The sequence below is a fragment of the Nelumbo lutea genome, chromosome 6, assembly GCF_056320005.1.
Source record: "Nelumbo lutea isolate HS-2025 chromosome 6, American lotus-T2T, whole genome shotgun sequence".
NCBI lineage: Eukaryota > Viridiplantae > Streptophyta > Magnoliopsida > Proteales > Nelumbonaceae > Nelumbo > Nelumbo lutea.
In genome coordinates, this window is record NC_142689.1 from 54,279,668 (window position 1) to 54,285,038 (window position 5,371).

The window sequence follows — 5,371 nt, forward strand, 5'->3', positions numbered from 1 at the left end:
CAAAATCAAGCCTGCAACAATCCAAATGATCCAAACAAGTATTCAATTTAGTGGGTTACCAAGTGATGACTCTAATGCACACATTGTTAACTTCTTAGAAATATGTGATACTTTTAAACATAATGGAGTTAGTGATGATGAAATTAGGCTTAGATTATTTCCTTTTTCATTGTGTGATAGAGCTAAAGATTGGCTTAACTCACTCCCTGCAGGAAGTATCACCACTTGGAATGATCTAACCCAAAAATTTTTGTCTAAATATTTCACCCCCTCCAAAACAGCAAAGCTAATTAATGATATTACTACTTTCACTCAATTTGAGAGGGAATCCTTGTATGAATCATGGGAATGATTTAAGGAGATGCTTAGGAAGTGTCCTCACCATGGGATACCAACTTGGCTTCAAATTCAGACCTTTTATAATGTTATTACCCCCTCTAACCGATCCATTATTGATGCAGCTGCAGGTAGTACGATCATGCGGAAAACTCTAGAGGAAGCATATGACCTAGTGGAGGAGGTGGTATCAAACAGCTACCAGTGGAGCAATGACCGAACTAATCAGAGGGGAGTACACCACATTGATTCCTTTGCATCCCTATCTACGCAAATTGCTAATCTGAATAAGAAACTTGATACTTTTAATATTGCATCCATTAATACATCATCTAGCATCTCATGCGATTTATGTGGTCAAATAGGACATATAAATTCTGATTGTCAATTAAATAGTCCTTTAATTTCCCATGAGAATGCTAATTTTATCTCTCACGTTGGCAGGCCAAATTTCAATCCCTACTCAAATACATACAATCTAGGGTGGAGGAATCATCCAAACTTTTCATGGAGTAATAATCAGCAAAAGGCACCCATGGGTTTCCAATCATAGCCGCCCCCACAAGAAAAAAAGAACAATCTGGAAGATATGATCTCTAAGTTCATTACTGCTACTGAAGCAAGATTTCGAGAACAAGATAAGAGGTTCTTAAGTCAAGAAACATCGATTAAGAACTTAAAAGTTCAAGTGGGGCAGATTGTAAGCATGCTATCAAAAAGAAAAGAGGGACGGCTACCTAACAACACAGAAAAGAATCCCAGAGAACATGTGAACGCCATGGCCTTAAGAAGCGGGAAGACAATCGGTAAAGCCTAAGAAGATGACAAGAAAGCTGAATCGGCCAATCTGCAAAAGGAGAATGAGGGAAGTACCCCTAAACTGAATTTACATGAATTAAACTTCCTATTCCCTACCCAAGAAGAGTCTTGAAGGCTAAATTAAATAAGCAATTTGAAAAATTTTTGGAAGTGTTTAAAAAGATCCATATTAATCTTCCTCTTCTTGATGTATTGTCATAGATGCCGAAGTATGCCAAATTCCTGAAGAATGTGATGTCTAACAAAAGAAAGTGGGAGGATGGTGAGATGGTAAAACTAAACGAAGAATGTTCAACCATTCTTCAAAAGAAATTGTCCCTAAAGCTTAAGGATACAGGGAGTTTTTCTATACCTTGCACCATAGGGAATATTGAATTTAAAAAAGCTTTATGTGATTTAGGTGCTAGTATAAATTTAATGCTTTATTATATTTTTGAAAAAATTGGACTGCATGAATTAACATCTACAACTATTATCCTGCAATTAGCTGATCAAGCATTAAATATCCTAGGGGAATAGTAGAAGATGTTTTAGTCAAAGTGGGTAATTTCATCATTCCTACTGATTTCATTGTGTTGGATATGGAGGAAGATAAGGCAGTGCCATTGATTCTAGGGAGACCCTTTCTTGCCACGAGTAATGCTTTAATTGATGTGAAGGAAGGTCTAATTACTCTTAGAATCAATGGTGAAGAAGTGGTGTTTAATGTATTTAAAACCATGAAATGTCCCAACACAATTGAACATGAAATATATGCAATTGATTGCATTAATGGAGTAGATATATCTAAATCAGAAGACACGCTGAAAGTTGCACTTAATAATAGTCCTAATCAATTGCAACAAGCAGAGTAGAAGTTTATACTGAAATCAGAACTGCAAAATTTGACTTCTAAGCTAGAATCTTTTGAAATTGTAACTCATAATGCATCTTTTATTAATTTACCTCCGTCTCACACAAAACTCCTCCCATCTATTGTGCAGGCCCCTATTCCAGGTTTAAGCCCACCCATGAAGGATGAGAGGGGGAAACATCAGAAGTTGAAAACCGAGTGGAGTGGACCCTTTGAAGTAGCCAAGGTATTCCCTCATGGAGTAATTGAACTACATAATAATGATGGGAGTACATTCAAGGTAAATGGATAGTGGGTGAAACATTATATTGAAGGAGAGCAACCCATCCACCACGGGTCCATTCTCTCCTTAAAACCGCCATGAAAGAAAGGTGAAAGTCAAGATCACGACTTAAAAAGAGCACTTGTGGGAGGCAACCCATTAAGTTTAGTTGTTTGTGTTGTTCATTTTTTTATGTGTTTTTTTCGTATCTCACATTTGTAGGATCTCAACGAGGCATTCAGGGAAGTCCTCTTAAATCTTTCTCTCCTTATTCTTGTTATGCATATTCTATACATTGAGAACAATGTATATCTTAAGTGTGGGGGAGGATTAGGGGGTTGATAAATTTTTTTTAGGTCTCTAGCACGCTTCGATTGCCCCATCTCTAACCTTTCTTGTCAAAATTTCCACTCCTTAGAGACTTGTTTTTGAATGATTGTAAACCGTCATGAATCATGTGCTTAGGTGAAATAGACAAGAAAGGATGCAGGCAAATCTAGCTGAAATTTTCGGCTATGGAAGGTCTCTCAGTATTTTGAATGATCAACAGGCAAGATGCAATACAGATTCGACCCTTGTGAGCATTCGGTTTCTGACGGACAAACATGGTTTGATTATTCTAGAACTTGTCTTATTAGGCATGTTGAGACCATGATAATGAGTTCATGGATTGCAACATGATTTATTATATTTTTATCTTTATGATTTAAAAAAAAAAGAAAAAAAATTCTGAAAAAGTGTGAGATGGAGCATAAAATGCAATCACACTAAAAATATATGAAAAGGGTGAGATGGAGCATAAAATGCACTCATTCCTAGATCCCAAACCCTAATTCACCTTTCGATTAAGTAGATTCATGATAAGTGGTGGAGATGTGATACATAAGCAAGCTTATGGTGAGAACACTCCTTGTTTCGTTCTGAAAAATCATGAGAGGGTAATTTTTGAATCTTGCTGCATGTGATTGTGAAAACAAAGAGGGCTTACTCTAGTCCTAAATTATTCAAGCGAAGAGATGCTTGTTTCTCTCGATTGTCGATCTCATTTGGGATCATGAGGATTGGCGATTTAAGATGATTCTTTGACAAATTAAAGAGGAAAAGAAGTGGACGAAGGGATGGATCATGAATACTGATCAAGGCATGAAAGAGGGCAAACATCCTATGAAGAATGACCTCCAAAAATTTAAGTAGTTAGTCAACTTGTTCTGTTTGAGCTTTTCTTCAGTATTGTCTTGCCCGAGGACGGGCAAGGTTTAAGTGTTGAGGAATTTGATGAGGGTAGAATTTATCACATTTTTATCCCCAATTATTTTGTCTCTCATACATAATTAATACTTAATTGGACTCATATCTCTTGTATTTTGATTCAGGGCATGAAAGAAGTCGCAAGAATAAAAACAAGGCTAATCGGATGGGTTTTCACAGTTTCGGCAGCGATCAGTAATCTGGGCCTAACTTTCATATCCGAGCTCTGATTGGGATTTTGCAGATTCGGCCTACATCGAAGTTCTAGGCCTAAGAGAGAAAGTTACAACTTTCATGTTTTGGGCTTTTGCAAATTCGGCCTAGATCGAAGTCAAATCTAGGCCTGAAGACGGAGAAATTTCGCAGTGAGGCCCGGTTCCCAGTTGAAGCCCATTTCGTAGAAGAACATTGAAGCGGCCCAAGATATTAAAGCAGCCCATTCGAATTCAAGAATTTGAGAGTCTTCTTAGATTTAAATTTCTAAATGTAATTCCAGAAAGATTAAGAAAGGTTTAGATAAGGAGAGAGGAGAGAAGATAGGATAGGATAGGATAGGAAGAGTTTGGATCAAGGCTGGATTATCCATTCTTGAGATAAATCCAAGAAATTGTAAGCTATATGAGAGCTGGGCATACCAACCCTAGGGGGGGGATCACAAATTGCATTGAGCAATCAGTCAAGAGAGGAGAAAAGAAGTCAAGAAACAGAGGAAAGGTGATCAAGAATTCAAGAAACTTCAAGAAGAAGGTAGCGGCAAGAAGAGGAGATCTCAACACCATGGGCAAATTCAAGAGTTCTTTGTTTCCCTTTGTTTGCTTTAATTCTCTTATCATGAACTGATTTATTTCTTTCTAGGGCTGTGGAAAGCCTAACCATGTTAATGAATATATTTTTATCTTTATGATTTAACCAAGATTGTAATTTCCATATAGTCTATGAATTATTGTGCTTAATGCAATTAAGAGCTTGGCCACCTCTTAATTGATTTGTGTTATGTGAATGAATCGAGAGAGGAATTCACATAATCGACTGAATAATTCATAGTGTGAAATGAATGGTATATAGAGATATATATACATGATTCATCTGAATTTAATGGTTTTTCTTGGGCTTAATGCATTTCCACCTTGAGAGCTCTACTCGAGAGATCGAAGGGTTACTTGATGGATGTAATTTTAGTATATCTCAAGAGAGAATATTAAATAAAATTGGAAAGACCTCAGGTTATGGGAATAGCAAATAATCTTGGTTAATTGAATTCATTAATATTCATTACATTGGTTAGGTGGACCTAAAAGTCCTAGCCATTTCATCCATTTAGTGATTACCTTTGCTTTTATTTTCTTTTTCTAGTTTTTATTTCCCATAGTTCTTGCTCAAGTCTGAATTTCAATTGTCCAAATAATTAGGGAAGACTGTGGTTCTAATACTTATTTTGTTAAATCCCCGTGGGAACGATATTTTTTATACTATTTGATAACTAGTGCACTTGCTAGGGTTATATATTTATAGCTATCACATGCGAAGGCCCTATTCCATTAGGCGTGATCTCATACATACCCTGGTCTGCTAGGATGCAACATGTTCCATGTGAAGGCCCTGTTTTGATAGGGGTGATCTCATACATACCCTGGTCTGCCAGGATGCCGCATGCTCCATGCAAAGGCCCTATTCTAACAGGTGTGGTCTCACATACCCTGGTCCACCAGGATGCTACATGCTCCATGCGAAGGCCTTATTCCGGCAGGTGCGCTATCACATACCCTACTCCGCCTAAGATGCCACATGCTCCATGTGAAGGCCCTACTCCGGTATGTGCGCTCTCACATAACTTGGTCCGCCCAGGATGTCGC

The 5,371-nt window shown here is 37.5% G+C and overlaps 1 non-coding gene across 1 annotated transcript; it reads right to left on the minus strand.

The window, feature by feature from the left end:
• Positions 1–283: 283 nt before the first annotated feature.
• Positions 284–390, minus strand: LOC148848938 (small nucleolar RNA R71). Its single transcript, XR_016101507.1, has one exon. It is a non-coding gene; the product is annotated as a small nucleolar RNA R71 (small nucleolar RNA).
• Between the last annotated feature and the right edge of the window lie 4,981 nt (positions 391–5,371).